General features: G+C 42.9%; 1 protein-coding gene across 2 annotated transcripts in view; it reads right to left on the bottom strand.

The window, feature by feature from the left end:
• SGMS2 (sphingomyelin synthase 2) overlaps positions 1-18,617 on the bottom strand; it is a 91,513-nt gene that overhangs the window by 45,954 nt on the left and 26,942 nt on the right. For both annotated transcript variants that reach the window (XM_066232945.1, XM_066232944.1), the window contains exon 2: positions 6,738-6,889. The gene's annotated coding sequence lies outside the window, so the exon portion shown is untranslated. The remainder of the gene's footprint in view (positions 1-6,737; positions 6,890-18,617) is intronic.

Raw genomic sequence — 18,617 nt, forward strand, 5'->3', positions numbered from 1 at the left:
TACCTGCTTAATACAAGTTTCGGTAACAAAAGAATATTTGTCCCCATGCTATAACTAAAGCTTTCTGGTAATTATTTGGGAGTAAAGCCTCACCTATGATAGCCAGCACAGTTTCCTGCATTTGTATCCTGTACTCTGAGAGTTAAATTATCTTTGTCTCATCTTCTGAAACCCTGTTTAACCTTCATTTAGAATCTGAATGTCTGTTATAGCCCAGTGAACCAGACCGACCTTGCCCCTACCTTCACAGAGCTTGAGGTCTAATTGGGGAAACAGCCCTAACACAAGGAAAAAGATGTCTGGATAATCAGAAGTTCAAGACTTTATAGAAACACGCTGCCGAGGGGCACATCCCAGTCTTGGAAGGCCAGGGGAGACTTCCTGGAGAAAAGGGCCTCTCAGATCAGATGTGAAAGGTGAAGTGGAGTTAGGCAAGTGCGGGTGGGGTTTTCTAAGGCAGTCGTCCCCAACCCCCGGGCCGCGGACCGGTACCAGTCCGGGGGTCATTTGGTACCAGTCCACAGAGAAAGAATAAATAACTTACATGATTCCCATTTTATTTATATTTAAGTCTGAACGATGTTTTATTTTTACAAAATGACCAGATTCCCTCTGTTACATCTGTCTAGACTCACTCTTGACGCTTGTCTCGTAAGTTCGACAATTATATTTAAAAATACCACAGTTTTTACGCCGGTCGCATAATTTTATTTTGTGCATTTATCCGTCCCACCCTAAAGGCCGGTCCGTGAAAATATTTTCTGACATTAAACTGGTCTGTGGCCCAAAAAAAGTTGGGGACCACTGATCTAAGGCATAAGGAATAGTATGTGCAAAGGTCCTGAAAAGCGAAGGAGAATGTAGTTTGTATGTATGGGAACAGAAGGAAAGTCAGCTTGGCTGAAATGGGAAAAGGCCGGCTTTTGAAGATCCTTGTAAGGCCTTTTATGATATTTGGATTTTGCCCCCAGGATAATGGAATGGGATCAGGGAATGACTCGATCAGTTTCTGTTTTGTAAAGATCCCACTTATAATTCCAGACACTTAGAAACCAAGGAGATACGGATTTACTGCACTCAGCAGAAAAATTATCAGCTCAGACCTATCTATACTCAAGGGTAAATGTACAAGGTTCTTTATTTAACCAACTTTCTGTAGCACCAGTCACCAGGTGACCCCGGAAAGCAGAGTGGCTAAGAACTCAGCCTCTGAAGAAAGGAGTTGAATTCAAATTCTAGCTCTTCTTCATTCTAGCAAATCACTTAACTTTGGGCAAGTCACTTAAACCCTCTGTGTCTCGAAGTGGAGTTAATTGCAGCGACCTTGTAGAGTTGCTATGAAAATTAAATAAGGTATTATATGTAAAGACTATGACTGCCACAAGGTAAGTAAATCTTAATTATGATCACAAAATATCTACCAGTCAATTGTAAGCATGAAGAACTAGTGTTCTAGACCATATTTAACATTTTAAACCATTTAAATATAAACGCGTCTCTTTAGATGCCATCTAATTTCTTTAGGAAAAACAGCTTAAATGAATAAGTCTTTAGTTTTTGCACATTTGCCAGTTTTCAATTTGAACATTTTAAAGTTTCAAATGAGGAGGCCTGGCCTGTGGTGGCGCAGTGGATAGAGTGTCGATCTAGAACGCTAAAGTTGCCAGTGTGAAACCGTGGGCTTGCCTGTTCAAGGTACAAATGACAAGTAACCAATGAATAACTAAAGTGAAGCAACTATGTTGATATTTCTCATTGCTCCCCCTTCTCTTTCTCCTGTCTCTGTAAAATGAATAAATAAATCTTTAAAAACAAAAAGTTTCAAATGAGATGCTAATATACAATTATTCAAAATAAAACTTTATTTCAAAATCTTTGGACCTTCTGTCTGATTTAGACAAAGATCTTCTTTTCTAAGTGAAGTTTCTAGTATTATTTCTTTGCACATAAACTTTAGAATCAAAGCACAGTTAGAAATCAGACTGCCTAACTAAAATTCTGTGGCTATGAATTCAAAAGAATTTGAGTAAATCCATTTATTTACTAATCAAATTATAGAAAATTAAAAGCAAGAAACTTTTAAGCCTAATATGGACATTAGGAGGACCAAAGGACCCGTGTGGATTCAACACTACACAGAACCACTCCCTAGCTGGCAGCCTTCTGTTGCCTCCATTGTAGATGGAAGTGCTAAGTCTCTGTTCAGAAATCTGAGGGACCACACATTTTACAATAGAGTCAAGACATAATGCCAAAGGTCAATTAATTGCATGCAAAATATATTTGTGTCACTCCCCATTAATACCGCACACAGATAGAATATTAAAACCCTTGCAAAACTGCCTGACCAGGCAGTGGCACAGTGGACAGAGCAGCGGACTTGGATGCAGAGGACCCAGGCTGAAACCCTGAGGTTGCCAGCCTGCGCGCAGGCTCATCCGGCTTGAGCTCGGGCTCACCAGCTTGGGCGTGGTGTCTTTGGCTTGAGCAGAGGACCACAGACATGACCCCATGGTTGCTGGCTTGAAGCCCAAGGTCGCTGGATTGAGCAAGGGGTCACTCACTCTGCTGGAGTCCCCCGGTCAAGGCACACATGAGAAAGCAATCACTGAACAACTAGGTGCCACAATGAAGAATGATGCTTCTCATCTCTCCCCCTTCCTGTCTGTCCCTCTCTCTCCCTCTCTCTGTCTCTCTCGCTAAAAAAACAAAAAACAATAAACAAAAAAACTCTTGCAAAGCTGATTGTATGAGGGTTCCCAAGACTACTCCAGTTCCATGATTCACTAGGAAGACTCACGGGACCCAGCATATAGTTGTGCTCATGGCTACGATTTGTTAAAGCAAAAGGATATAAAGCAAAATCATCAAAAAAGAAGGCGCGTGGAGCCAAGTCCGGAGGGGGCCAGCAGCAGCAAGCCTCCAAGGTTCTTTCCCAGGAGAGTCTTGTAGGTCAGACTCAACTCCCCATCAGGAGTTGTCACAACACCTGTGAATGCTGTCTATCAGGGAAGCTCACTAGTGACTCAGTGCCTGGGGTTTTTACTGGGGCTGGTCACATAGGCACCTGCTGCCAGGCATGTACCCAGATTCCTCCCAGCATGCAAGCAGGTATTCCACATAAAACATTATTGTGCCCACAAACAGTTCAGGCACAGGGACATTATGGTAGAAGCCCTCCTCAAATCTAAATTCCCAGATGTCATCCAAAGGCCAACCTGATAAGCAAGCCTAGGGACAGCATCTCAGGCCTGCCATGATAACTCATTTTTGTACACTGTCCTATCTCAATTAGCTACTGGACCAAACTATAGGAAAAAGGATTTAGTCTTAGCAGGTCACCTAGGTACATCATAAGCCTTAGAAGCATTTTTAGTCTTTGTGTTTTCAGTATTTAAAATGTAGCACCAATTTAAACATGAACAAGCATTATTTTACTTATTTTTGAACAAGCATTATTTTAAATTACATAATAGAAGATTTAAGATAAACTTTAGCAGTCCACTTATACAATTAAAACAGCTAGATTCAAGTTTTGTTTAGTCTTCTGGGCAACTTTTTTTAAAAAATACCACTGAAAATTCTGAACAAATAGTATTCCTATATTGAAAGTGAGACACCATTTAGTCTCCCAGATTGGCAAAAAATCCAGACTCTGATAACAGTACATCTCACAAGTTCCTGGCAGTGGTGAAAATACAAAAAACCCATTCTGGGATGCAATTTGACAATATCTATCAAAATTATACACACACTTTATGACCTGCAAATTTATAAAGATATCATTGCATACATGCAGAATAACCTATGTACAAAGTTATTTACTACATACAGCATTGTTTAAAAGCAAAGGATTGGCCAGGACCCAAACATCCATCAAGAGGTCACTATTTAAATTGTGGTACATCCATACAATGGACTACACTTCAACTGTTGAGGAAAAAAAAGAATGAGGAAGCACTCTTGGTACTGATTGTTAAACCCTCTTAAAACACTAGGAGAAAAACATACACTGCAGAGAAGTCTAGTTTGTTACCTTTTACTTTATGAAAGGGGCAAATATAAATTCATATCCATATTTGCTTGTCTGTGCACAAAGAAACTGGAAGAATCATTCAACACTGACAATGGAGGCTAGGAGGAGATGGTAGAGGCAGAGTTTGGGCAGAATCTGAGAACCTGAGAAAATGTATTAATATAAATATAATATACATAAAATCTAATTCTGCTTTCTCTTCTAAGCCCAAGTTAGATCAGCTTGGCATCTTTTTGTCTGTTGTTTTAATAAGCTTCTATATTTTTGCAGTGATTAAACTAGAGCATAGGGTTGCATTTATCTGATTTTTCCAAATCAGGTTCCAACTATCTTCTTTTCATCTTGTGTCTGGCTGCCATCTTGAAGGGGGTTCCCCAACACACCTGACACTGAGTCATGTTCTCAGCACCTCCCTTCACCCGTGTGTCTGGTGGATATTTGGAATTTTCAGAAAAGCTCCATAAAAGAAGGGATTTTGTTTTGTTCACGGCCTTGTTTGCAACACTGAAAAAGGTGCCCGGCACACAGAACTTAATCGTTCAGTAAGTATTTCTTGAATAAATTATTTTCTTACTTGACCAAGCGGTGGCGCAGTGGATAGAGCATTGGACTGGGATGCAGAGGACATAGGTTCGAGACCCCGAGGTCGCCAGCTTGAGCGTGGGCTCATCTGGTTTGAGCAAAGCTCACCAGCTTGGACCCAAGGTTGCTGGCTTGAGCAAGGGGTTACTCGGTCTGCTGTAGCCCCACGGTCAAGGCACATATGAGAAAGCAATCAATGAACAACTAAGGTGTCGCAACGAAAAACTGATGATTGATGCTTCTCATCTCTCTCCGTTCCTGTCTGTCTGTCCCTATCTATCCCTCTCTCTGACTCTGTCTCTGTAAAATAAAAAAAAAATTATTTTCTTTACCCAGCTTCAATGGCACAGACACTAACAGACAAAGGGAGAGATACCACTGGGACCAAACATTTAGAAATAGTTGTCATTCCCAGTAGTGGCCCAATACAGGCATTTGAATTCTCTCAACATTCCTATAATTAATTTTGAATTTTATAAACACAAGCCTATAGAATGCTGTGCTGAACAGTGACTCTTAACTATTCATAAACATTATATTTAATTAACTTGGGATTACATGGCCCTGGGGTCCATCTCAGGGCTTAAGTTTTTTTAGGCAAACACCATACTAATTAGTAATGATGAAAAAGAATGGCTATCCTAAGAGTCAAATGAGAGCAAGTATTTTGCATTAAAAATACAACTGCTGCCCTGGCTGACTGGCTCAGCAGTGGAGCATTGGCCCAGTGTGTCCAAGTCCTGGGTTCGATTCCTGGTCAGGGCATACAGGCAAAGCAACCATCTGCTTCTCCACCCCTCCCCTTTCTCTCCCTCTTTTTCTCTCCCTCTCTTCCCCTCCTGCAGCCATGGCTTGAATGGTTCGAGCAAGTTGGCCCCAGGCACTGAGGATGGCTCCATGGCCTCATCTTAGGCACTAAAATAGCTTAGCTGCCAAGCAATGAAGCAGTGCCACAGATTGGCAGAGCATCCTTCAGAAGGGGGTTTGCCAGGTGGATACCAGTTGGGGAAGATGCGGAAGTCTGTCTCTCTGCCTCCCTACCTTCCACTTAATAAAAAAATTAATTAATTAATTAAAATAAATAAAATACAACTGCTAAATGGAACTAAGTGGAACAAGTTGATGCTTCTCTCTCCCTTCCCCTTTCTCTCTGCCTGTCTCTCTCAAATCAAAGGGAAAAAAAAACTTTAATTAAAAAAGTGCAGCCTGACGAAGCGATGGTGCAGTGGATAGAGAATTGGACTGGGACACAGAGGACCCAGGTTCGAAACCCCAAGGTTGCCAGCTTGAGTGTGGGCTCATCTGGCTTGAACAAGGCTCACCAGCTTGAGCCCAAGGTCGCTGGCTTGAGCAAGAGGTCACTCGCTCTGCTGTAGCACCACCCTCTCCTGGTCAAGAAGCATATTAGAAAGCAATCAATGAACAACTAAGGTGCTGCAACAAAGAAATGATGCTTCTCATCTCTCTTCCTTCCTGTCTGTCAGTCCCTATCTGTCCCTCTCTCTGTCTCTCTCAGTCTCTGTCACAAAAAATAAATAAATAAATAAATAAATAAATAAATGCAACTGCTATCTTTAAGAAATTATCACTGAGATTAAATTCAAATTTGTATAGACGGTGACTTGATTTACACAATGTCAATCGCAAAGGACAAAACCTTCTTCCTCAATGGGCCTAGAATGGGTATAACTATCTCACTGCTTTAATCTTGGTTTGAATAACTGTACAGCAGAACAATTTTGCTAATAACTGCAATAACATTGCTGAATAGATGCAGGGCCAACTGGTGTTTCTTTGAAGCTTTTTAGTGCCATAAACTTTTCTTAATGCACAGTGGAGGCAGTTACTGAGCGCTGTCTCTTGCCAGTAATGGAAAGCAGTTAGGACATTTTTACCTCTTTTTCTCTTGCTGGCGTTTAACACAACCATACAATGAGTGAGGAAGCATCCACTCACCTGAAACAGTTTGAAATCTAACCCTCCCCTGAGAATAAACAGAAATTCTCAGTGTTAAGGCATTTATGAAATAAATGTCTTAACTAGAAAATAAAAGCTTAGCAGAGAAGTTGCAGGAAAACTGAGAGGCAGCCAACTTTCAGTGGATGCAAAATATACTTACGACGTAGCGGCAGGAAGAACCAAGCCTACTGCAAACCTACTAGGTGCAGATGGTGCACAGCTAGTCCCACACTGGTCCTTGCAGCAGTCAACACTCCCAGTCTCGCAGCATATCCTCTCCCGAAGAGTGGCAGGGTGCAAAGGACGACAGCTCTAAAAGGTAGAGAAAGTGGGAGGTTAAATAAGAATGATGCTTTATTGTTATGTTTGATTGGTTCCCTGGGGACAGAGGTGAAATCAAGAGTTATCTGATCCTATCAGGAAAACACTGGCTCTCTAACACAGGGGTCCCCAAACTTTTTACACAGGGGGCCAGTTCACTGTCCCTCAGACCTTTGGAGGGCCGGACTATAAAAGAAACTATGAACAAATCCCTATGCACACTACACATATCTTATTTTAAAGTAAAAAAACAAAACGGGAACAAATACAATATTTAAAATAAAGAACAAGTAATTTTAAATCAACAAACTGACCAGTATTTCAATGAGAGCTATGCTCCTCTCACTGACCACCAATGAAAGAGGTGCCCTTCTGGAAGTGTGGCGGGGGTGGATAAAATGGCCTCAGGGGGCTGCATACGGCCCGCGGGCTGTAGTTTGGGGACCCCTGCTCTAACATGTACGAGCATCTCAGGAGAAAAGCAACCCTGCCTTTCACTGCACAGACAGTCCACAGGACAAGGCGAGAGAGGCCCTGTTCAGAGGTGGCGCTGTGCAGGCAGGCCCATTCCCTTCTCTTATCTCACATTCTCACACTGGGAGATAAACAAGATTGTGACAAATGTCACCTAGAGAAATCAGCTGAAATCAGAGCAAGGCTACTGAGGCAGATTTAGATCAGTCAGGAAATTTCCCCCAGGGAATGCTTTGCTTTTTCTGTTAAGACAATAATAATGGGGTGGGGGAAGCCATGGAAGAACAGCACTCCAGGCTAAGGGAGGAGCTGGTTCAAAGGTCCCGAGGCAAGAATGAGTCAGGTAGGTTTAAAGAGCAGGAAGAGTTGTGACCACCAGTAAAGAAGCTCACAGGGCAGAGGCCAGGTCACCAGGGCTTCGTGGAGCAGACCAGGGGTTTCTACACACAGGGCCAACAGGACGCTGCCTACTTTGCAGTACATACCCTGTCACCTTCAAACCTAAGGGTGGAAGACTCCCTTCGGAATACTTACAGCCGCTGTGATATTTTCATGTACTTTTAAAGTAGACTTTATTTTTTAGAGCCGTTTTAGATTCACAGCAAAATTGAGCAGAAAGTACAGAGATTTCCCATGTTTCCCCTGTCCTCACACAAGCATCACCTCCTCCAGGATCAACACTCCCCACAAGTGCTCCGTTCGTTATAATCTCTACACGGACACATCATTAATGCCCAGTGTGGGGAAAACAGCCATGTTAGGCTGCTCACAGGTTTACAGGCTGCAAGCCCTTTTTGCAATTAGTGCAGGAGCAAGTGACAGCACTGTTGTAAGGATATAAGTGCTTCCCCTGACAGGTGCTGCTGAAAGGTGGGGTCGGTTTACTGATCCCTTGCCCTCCATTGAGAAAACCAGGGTTTCCTTTCCCTTTGAATTTTTTTCTTTTTCTTTCTTCTTTTGGCTTGTCTATCTTTGTGAGCCTCCAATAAACTGGAATGGCCCACCATCCTCCAACTTCACAGTTCCTTTACCGTCTGCCCGAATTCTATGCAAATCTGCATGGCCACGGCCACCCGCCTTACACCCAGTATCCCAGAGTTGACATTAGGGCTCACTCTTGGTGTATGCTTTCTATGGGGTTGGCCAAATTTATAATGACATGTACCTATCAGTATGGCATCATACAGAGTAGTTTCATTGCCCTAAAAATCCTGTGTGTTCTGCCTATTCATCCCTCCCTCTCCTCTTTGAATGGATTTTAAGTAACTGAAATGTGGCTTGTAGGTAAAAGTAACCAGATGCTGCCACAGGCCAGAGGTCTACAGGTCATAGAACCACAATATGAATATCCTAAGAGTACAGCCTGAGATCAACTACCCAACTGTAGTTGATACACACACACATACACACACACAAAATTGGTAGTTGATCTATGTATCTTTTAGCTGCCTAGCAAATTCATTAAAATCTGTTTAAAAATCACAGGTTATCTGCAACCAGTAATTAATTTTCAATTGAGATGCCACTTTCACCAAAAATATCCAACAGATGGAAGAGACTCAGGAATGAATGTGTCACTCCCAGGTATATCCCCAAGAGAAATGAAAGCATCAGTCTACACAAAAACTTGTATGAATGTTCACTGCAGCAGGACTCCTAATAGCCAAAGAGTGGAAATAATCCAAATGTGCGTCAGCTGATGAATGGAAAAACAAAATGTGCTTCCATCTCTAAATGAAAACTATTTGGCAATGAAGAGGAATGAAGTGGTGATACGTAAATGCTAAGTGAAAGAAGCCAGTTTCAGAAGGCCAATTATTGTGGGGTTCCATTTATGTGAAATGTGCAGAATAGGCAAATCCATAAGACAGGAAGTAGATTAGTGTCTGCCAGGGCCAGGGGGGACCTGGAAACAGGGAGTGAATGCGAATGGGTTTCTTTCTGGGGTGCTGTAAACGTTCTAAAATTAGATGGCGATGATAGTTACACAACTCCATAAATACACTCAAAACCACTGAACTGTCCTCCTTAAAAGGATGCATTTTATGGTATTGATACCATCTCAATAAAGCAGTTATACAAACAAAAGACCAAAAGTGCATCAAAAATGTAGTGTAGAGATAAAATAAACTTCTACTGATCAAAACTGCCATAATATGAGGTAAGCAGCTTAGTTTTATGTTTCACATACTGTATATACAACACCCTCATGGGATGTGTATGAGCCCACCCTTGGAGGATGTTTTTCTCATTTCGTTTGGAAGCTAACTCCAGCTATTACCCTCTGTCGTGACTTCACTCACTTCCCCACTAAGCTGGCCCTGCTTCTAGCCACCTAATGCTTCCCCTGGATTATAGTGACCTCTCCCCAGCCCCCCCCCATTTCCACATTAATCTTTCTAAAATTTTACTCTCCTACTTTAAACTACTCAGAGGTTTCCCATATTTAAGACATTTCTACAGCACTGAGGTTCTATTAGAAAAAATAATGTATATTCATACTCAGGTAGTAAATAAACCAAAGTGGTTATGTGGCTCTTAAGATTAAAGGTGCTTACAAATGCAGCCTCTAGGTATCCCCAAACTGCACCTGTCCCTGTGTCCAGTGACTATTGCGGTGCTAACACCCCAGTGGTCTCACCGGGCTTAGCTGTGTCTTGCCAACCTGAGCTACTCTATCATGAGGCTCAATTTAATTACCAATTTATAAAGTTGAGTTAAATTAGCTTAAATCGGTGATTTTCAAACTGTATGTAGCACGAGTGTTTAAAACATGCAATAACTGACTACTTAGGAGCACTGAACTCTTTTCTCTTAAGAGTGTCATATTAAAAAATGACAACAGCCAACATAATAGCTGTCTGGTGTGAATGAATAAAAAAATTATACCTATTTTTTTGGTCAGATTGGCAAAAAACATACCATATTTTTTGGTATTTCGCAGAATTTTAGTAATTAGTTTATATGTGCCATGACATGAAAAAGGATGAACATTACTGACTTAGAGAACTACCTAATACAGCAAGAACTGGGCTAACAAAGAGATTTTTAAGGAGACACATCCTGAAGGCCCAATGCTTCTCATGGACCTCCACACAGCCATACACAGAAACAAGTCAAGAGTGTCCAACTGGGAGAAGCCGGAAGTCAAAGCAGCTTATAAAACAGTGACATTTTGTTTCTTACGTAGGAAGCACAAGTCAAACTAAAGAAAAGCAGATAGCTGCTTTGTTTTTGTTTTTTTTTTGTATTTTTCTGAAGCCGGAAACGGGAGAGATAGTCAGACAGACTCCCGCATGCGCCCGACCAACCGGGATCCACTCGGCACGCCCACCAGGGGCGATGCTCTGCCCACCAGGGGGCGATGCTCTGCCCCTCCCGGGCATTGCTCAGCTGAGACCAGAGCCACTCTAGCACCTGGGGCAGAAGCCAAGGAGCCATGACCAGTGCCCGGGCCATCTTTGCTCCAATGGAGCCTTGGCTGCGGGAGGGGAAGAGAGAGACAGAGAGGAAGGAAGGGTGGGGGGTGGAGAAGCAAATGGGCGCTTCTCCTATGTGCCCTGGCCGGAATCGAACCCGGGTCCCCCGCACGCCAGGCCGACGCTCTACCGCTGAGCCAACCGGCCAGGGCCCAGATAGCTGCTTTTGGGCCATAACTTAAGTCTGTGGATGATTACAATTGTTTATAACACAGTATTCATGAAACTAATAATGCCAGTGCACAGATTTTATTCAATTACATAGCTAAACGTGTCTTTCATCTAGAGCAACTTAAACTGTTGTCAAAAAGACTAAAGAAGGAGGATGCATAATATGTAGAATGCAAATTCACGCTTATTAGTCCAAAGACTCTTTCTGTCTACACCCTAAAATTATATCCTGTTAAGCACAAACCCATTTTAATAAGTGTCACAGAAATTAATGATTTATTTTGCTTTGAAGTATAGGCACACCATGCATAACTTCAGAAAGGCACAGAGTAAATGATATAACTTACAAAATACAATTGTGAGAAGAACCATGTCAAGTCAGAGACCCAGGTAAAAAGAGACCAGGGGTTGGTTCTTCATCACAAGATGGAGCAGAGAAGGGCTGTATATTTCGGTGACCGAAAGCTGTTCCACCAGCTCCCGGAAGGGACACACTGCCGAGGTGGCAAAGCTCAGGGCTTATGAGCAAGGATCTGGAAACCCAGCTTAGCACCTGTGTGACTCCTGCCACAACACCCCGGGCCTCAGTTTCGTCTATCAGTAGAGATACCAACATTACTAACCGCAGAGGGTCCTTGAGGGGACCAAACAGGTTAATATTTGTAAAGAGCTTAGAAAAAACACCTGGCATATAGTATGCATTATCCATGTGTTAAATGACTAAAATAGAAATGAGACCAGGAGTAATAGAGTATACTGGCTACGTCTTACAAAATGAGTCTTTGGCTCTCAACCCTTTTGTAGCTAAGGCAAGAGAGAGAAGAAACCAATTTTCTAAGCTCAGAGAAAGAATGTGTGTTACTCCACAGGTGTGTGTACGTGCGCTGGGAGGAAGCAGAATGGGGAATTAGTGCACCAGGGGAACAAGCTTTTCTTCACACTTAGCTCTAACACAGTTTCCAGGCCTGTACTCAAGAGGCAGTGGGCAACGCACAGACCAGACAGACCGCCGTGTGACATTATATGATTGTTTCCTACTGTGTCCCTCAATAAATTCCAAAGCATAACTTTCTAGAGTTTCTCTGAGAAGAAGCCAAGGCGATGTGATACAGATAAGCAGCTCTGATGATCCGGCTAGTACACGGAAACCACTGCTCCAGAGGGCCACCCTTCTGGACCTGGGGACCACCGTACTAAGCGAAACAAGTAAACCAGAAAAAGCTAAGAACTGTATGGTTTCGCACACAGGTGGGATATAAAACTGAGACTCACAGACAAAGATAAAAGTGAAGTGGTTACGGTGGGCGGGGGAGTAAAGGGGGACAAATACACGGTGATGGAAAATGATTTGACTTTGGGCGATGGGCACACAACACCATCGACAGTTCAAGTGCTACAGAAGTGTTCACCTGGAACCTATGTTCTCTTATTGATCAATGTCACCTCATTAAATTTAATTTCTAAAACAAAACAAAAAAACCATCCTTTTATTTCTCTCAACCATGCTTCTCAGAAGAGCTGAGGAGACACAGTTCCAAATTTGTGGAACAAATTCTGTAACATCAGGAAATGGCAAAAATATAGCTAAATAAAAACACTAAGTCAACATGATGTATTGAAAAGTGACGTTCTCCAGAAGTAAGTGTTAGGGTCTAACAGACTTGAGAGTCATTGTCGGACGAAAGAACAGCCATAATCATGTCCAGGGATAAAATAACTTAGAAAAATATTCCTATTTGTCAGTCTTCACAGGATCTTCCTAACAGTTAAACGTGGAGCTCCCAAATTACGAAAACTTTTGTGGTTAAGGTATATTTATTGTTAATTTGGAAAATAGTTTTTTGTTTTTAAAGACTAGTTATTAGAGAGCAAATCTTAGCCAAAAAGGGACCTTCGTTCCTTCAGATATTCCTGTACTGCATGTGGAGGACACGATGCCACTGAACTTCCAGGGCATGGCCACGCACCTGCGGACTAGCTGACTCCCAGTGAGCTGGCAATCTTTCTCATTCCACCAGGCAAAGTATGCTGTCCTTAAGGCTAATTTTTTAAGTGAGAGGAGGGGAGATAGTGAGGCAGACCGTCACATGCGACAGAACTGGGATTTACCCTGATACCCCCGTCTGGGGCTGATGCTTGAATCAACTGAGCTATCCTCAGTGCCTGGGGCCAACGTTCAAACCAACAGAGCCACCAGCTGCAAGGTGGGGGGGAGAACAGAAGGGGGAGCAGGAGGAAAAGAGAAGCAGATGGTCACTTCTCATGTGTTCCCTGAGGATCGAACCAAGGATGTTCGCATGCTGGGATGACACTCTATGCACTGAGCCAACTGGCCAGAGCCCAAGGTTAATTTCTTTCAGAATTTTTCTTCAGATGAAATGGTGTTAACTTTAAAGTTGTTAATGAACTTTAACAGTGTATTTTCATTTTAATACTTGTGGGGTACGTATTGCAAAAATCACCAAAGAAAGAATAAATAGATATATTCACTTGCAGTTCAGTCACCTAAATGTAGCATTCTGCAAGGAAGAAGAGTAAGGGGATGGCATATATTTATATCATGAGCGCCTATGCGCCCCGGACAGACGCTGCTTCCTCAGAGAAGCTCTCCCGATTTCCCCAGACTGGACGAGAACCCCCTTCATCCGCTCCACTTTGTTCCATATTTTTCCTCCACCCCAGAACAACAGTTTGCCAATTTTAACCCCTTGAGTAGTGAGTTTTTTTCATCCTCACTGACCCCCGGGAGTGAGTTATTTTTCAAAAAATGAAATTAGTTCCAGTTACAGTTTTATTAACTTAAAATCATGTTTATTTGATAACCAATTTATGGAAACAAGAAGAACATACATTTGCCTTTTTTAATGTTGCCTTACCCATGTATGATGGTCAGGAGGTACAAGGACGTACATGACCGTTCGTACTACTCAAAGGGTTAATTATTTGACCAACTACTGGTAAAAGTTAATGTTAGGTTGCTAAAGAAGGGACACATAAGGCCTGATGAGTTTTGTGGGTTTTTTTGTATTTTTCTGAAGCTGGAAACGGGGAGAGACAGTCAGACAGACTCCTGCATGCGCCCGACTGGGATCCACCCGGCACGCCCACCAGGGGCGATGCTCTGCCCACCAGGGGGCGATGCTCTGCCCCTCCAGGCATCGCTCTGCCGAGACCAGAGCCACTCTAACGCCTGGGGCAGAGGCCAAGGAGCCATCCCCAGCGCACGGGCCATCCCTGCTCCAATGGAGCCTTGGCTGCGGGAGGGGAAGAGAGAAACAGAGAGGAAGGGGGGGGGGGGAGAAGCAAATGGGCGCTTCTCCTATGTGCCCTGGCCGGGAATCGAACCTGGGTCCCCCGCACGCCAGGCCGACGCTCTACTGCTGAGCCAACCGGCCAGGGCCAAGGCCTGATGAATTTTATAAGAAATTTATTTATGGCCCTGGCTGAATAACTTGGTTGGTTACAGCATCATCCCTAAGCACAGAGGTTGCTGGATCAATCCCTGGTCAGGGCACATCCAGGAACAGATCTATGTTCCTGTCTCTCTCTCTCTCTCTCTCATCAATAAATAATAAAAAAGAAAGAAGACAAAAAGAAATTTATTTACGCATCTGCAGACCGATGGGCTGAGACCCAGTGGCGTCAGCCCCGACTGTCTGGGGATTCAAGCCTTTATATGGTTAGTAAACAAAACTAGCTGGGTGGTTAGCCTCGACGGGGAAACCTGGGGTAGGCTGGTCTTGACGTGGTGAGTCCAGGGATAGGGTGATGGCTGATCACTAGGCAACAGAATGTTTAGATAAGTGTGGGAGGAGAGCTGCACAGGAGCCAAATCACTTAATGTTTTTCCTGGCTAACTGTGATTATTTATTTTTTTGTTTATGTATGGGGTTTTTTTTGTTTGTTTGTTTTTTTGTATTTTTCTGAAGTGAGAAGCAGGAGGCAGAGACACAGACTCCTGCATGCGTCCAACCAGGATCCACATGGCAAGCCCACTAGGGGGTGGTGCTCTGCCCATCTGGGGCGTTACTCTGTTGCAATCGGAGCCATTCTAGCGCCTGAGGTGGAGGCCGTGGAGCCATCCTCAGTGCCTGGGCCAACTTTGCTCCAATGGAGCTGTGGCTGTGGGAGGGTATATGACCAGTAGTCACGGCCACCATCACAGCAGCCTGGCCCGTGCAGGTTCGCATTTCATTCGGACAGACGGTAATGAAAGGTAATGAAACAATGGAGCTAAGAACTGGTGGGCCATTAGCTTTAATCCTAGTTTGCACCTGGCGGGCAAGAAATACACACAGTGGGAAAACACTTCCCTTTCCAATCAGGGCTCCCAAAGCCACTGACTTATCCGAGTTTCTTAGAATCAAAGGTTTCTAGCTCACCAGCCTTATTCACTCTGTTTCCCATCTCCTTCTCCCTACACAAACTCTGCACAAACTGGCTTCTCCTTCAGCACTCCACCGTCTCGGCTGCTTTTCCTCTCCTCCATGTGGCCTTTCTCTGCTCTCCTCTCTAATGCTAATCTCAGGAACCGAGAGAGAGCAAGCTCCAGGTCTCCTACCATTTTATAGTGTAGAAATCAAAACTTTTAATCCAATATACAAACAAGGAAGTCTCTGATACAAAGTCACTTAGGGTGGGAAAGGCTTAGTCTTAAAACTAAGCCTCAGAGCAGGGGTCCCCAAACTACGGCCCGCGGGCCGCATGCGGCCCCCTGAGGCCATTTATCCGGCCCCCACCGCACTTCTGGAAGGGGCACCTCTTTCATTGGTGGTCAGTGAGAGGAGCATAGTTCTCATTGAAATACTGGTCAGCTTGTTGATTTAAATTTATTTGTTCTTTATTTTAAATATTGTATTTGTTCCCGTTTTGTTTTTTTACTTTAAAATAAAATATGTGCAGTGTGCATATGGATTTGTTCATAGTTTTTTTTATAGTCCAGCCCTCCAGCGGTCTGAGGGACAGTGAACTGGCCCTCTGTGCACAAAGTTTGGAGACCCCTGCCTTAGAATATAAGGACCCTGCCTGCTTACAGCCTGTCCCCCACACCCAATGCAAACTATAAGCGAGCAAACCTATATATCATATTTACAAACTTATTTGACCAACAGAGGGGAAGACAGAGATAGAGAGGAAGGAGAGGGGGAAGGGTTGAGAAACAGTTGGGTGCTTCTCCTGTGTGCCCTGGCTGGGAATCGAACCCAGGCCATCTACACACTGGGCCAATGCTCTATCACTGAGCCAACTAGCCAGGACTAACTGTGGTTTTGGTAAGGGGCCCTGAACCTGGACCTAACAGCTAACTTGTCTCTTTCCTGTCAGACTGTACACTCCAGGAGGGAAGAGAACACATCTGTTCGTTTTTCTGCTGTCTTCCTGGTGCACTTATCTGCTCACTAACTTCCCCTTGATAAGATAGCCAACTGTGTTCCTAAGAAGTCCCAGGTAAGCTCCCTGCAGGTGAGAGAAAGGTCACTGAAGTAATCTTACAAAGGAGGAAGCAAAGGGAAGCACTTTAATAGTACAGATCCCACAAATTCAATACCTTGAAGATTTCCAGAAGCAGAGTGCCTGGACATACAGAGGGCAGAGAGGAACGAGAGGAGGAGGGGGAACAGGAGCGGCAGGAATGACCCACTGATGGGCGCTGGGGAGTAAAACGGCATCATGAGAACGCAAACAGTGTCTTCTAATTATAGACTCTTAAATTTAAAATATCTTGAAAGGTCACTCTGTACTTTCCTTTGCCTAATACAGGCTGCATTCAAAACATCCCAGAAATAGGATATTTTTTTAAGCTGAGAGGAAAGCTGAACAACAGATTAAAAAGCCCTGTGTCTGGCAGCCTCTGTTTTTTATTTTCTGTTCAGTCTTCCATGAAGAAACAACTGCCAATCTAGTTCTTCCCTTCATGAATCAAAGTTATTATTGTTACATCCGAACTCCTAAAGCTCCTTAGAGCAAAAGTCCTAAGAAATTATATGAAGGTCACGTACTATCCTTAACAGTGAAACATAAATAATTATTTATTTAATGAAATGCTTTCAGACCTTCTGCAACAAAAGGTAATAACCCCCTTATACTTTCCATTGAAAGTGAGAGGATGGAAGATGATTTGTCGTTGGGTGGTGGGAACACAATACAACAGACGGATCGTGTATCAAAGAAATGTACACTTGAAACCTTTATGATCCTATTAACCAATGTCACCCCAATAAATTGATAAAAAAAGAAAGTGAGAAAGCATTTAATCTTTTTGGTGAACAAACAAACGCAAATCAAAACAGCGATATACTACTATGTTTTACATATTAAATTGGCTATAAAAAATCAGAAACAAAATCATCAAGCTACTACTGTAAAATACACTTCTAATATTTTATAAGCACCCTATGAATGTGAACAGAGATTGAGTTTTGAGCCTCTGACACTGTTAATAACAGTGAAATATTGGAAATGACTAAGTGTCCAACACAGGGGACTGATTAAATAAATCATGGTGGATGGATACAGGGAATACTGAAATATTTCCTTGTCATCTTCAGTAGAGAGTGACAAGTTTATGATATAGTCATGTGTACAAAACAGTATGTGTAGGCCCTGGCGGCTGGCTCAGTGGTAGAGCGTTGGCCTGGCATGTGGATGTCCTGGGTTTGATTCCTGGTCGGGGCACATAGGAGAAGTGACCATCTGTTTCTCCACCCCCCCTTCTCCTTCTCTACCTCTCTCTTTCCCTCCCACAGCCATGGCTTGGTTGGAGCTAGTTGGCCCGGGCGCTGAGAATGGCTCCATGGCCTTGCCTCAGGTGCTAGAATAGCTCGGTTGCCGAGCAATGTAACAATGGCCCCAGATGGGCAGAACATTGCCTGGTAGGGGGCTTGCCAGGTGGATCCCTGGCCAGGGAGCATGCAGGAGTCTTGTCTCCATGCCTGCCCACTTCTCACTTACGGGAAAAAACAAAACCAAACAGTATGTGTATGACCTAGTTAGCCTATTTTTTAAAAAGCTGCATGTTTAAGCATAAACATGCTTGGAAGTTAACAGGTGATAGAGATATAGATGACTTAAATTTTCTTTTTGCTTATCCAGTTTTAAAGTTTTCTAAAATAAACACAAGCTTTTACTATCTCTAAAAAGTTAAAGAGAAAAGATGAGCTGAAAACTCCCAACACATATTTTCAAATACCAGCTACCACATGAACAGCAATAAGTACATAGTCTGTTTAATATCATTCTGTACTAAGGATAAAAACAGTAAATTCATTTTTCATGTTGGTCACTATGTGTGGGGTGAGTAAATAAAAATACTTTTTCCTGAAAAATTTAGAAATTTTCTTTTTAACAAGATGCCATTTGTTGTGATGTAGCATCAGGTAGCTTAAAGGTTAGCCTCTCGGGTAAATATAGCATAATTATATAGTTCATAAAAGTAAAGTAAAATGTACATATTTACTATGATTATTACTCTGGCTCAAATAAAATTCCCTCTTTGAAATAAAAATGAAACTAAACATGGATAAATATAAATTAAAATTAAAATAAAACTGGGAGGCGGATATTATTAGAAATAAGGCTTTCAGAGAGAGTGCACCTCT

Source organism: Saccopteryx bilineata, chromosome 5, assembly GCF_036850765.1.
Source record: "Saccopteryx bilineata isolate mSacBil1 chromosome 5, mSacBil1_pri_phased_curated, whole genome shotgun sequence".
In the NCBI taxonomy this organism is placed as follows: Eukaryota; Metazoa; Chordata; class Mammalia; order Chiroptera; family Emballonuridae; genus Saccopteryx; species Saccopteryx bilineata.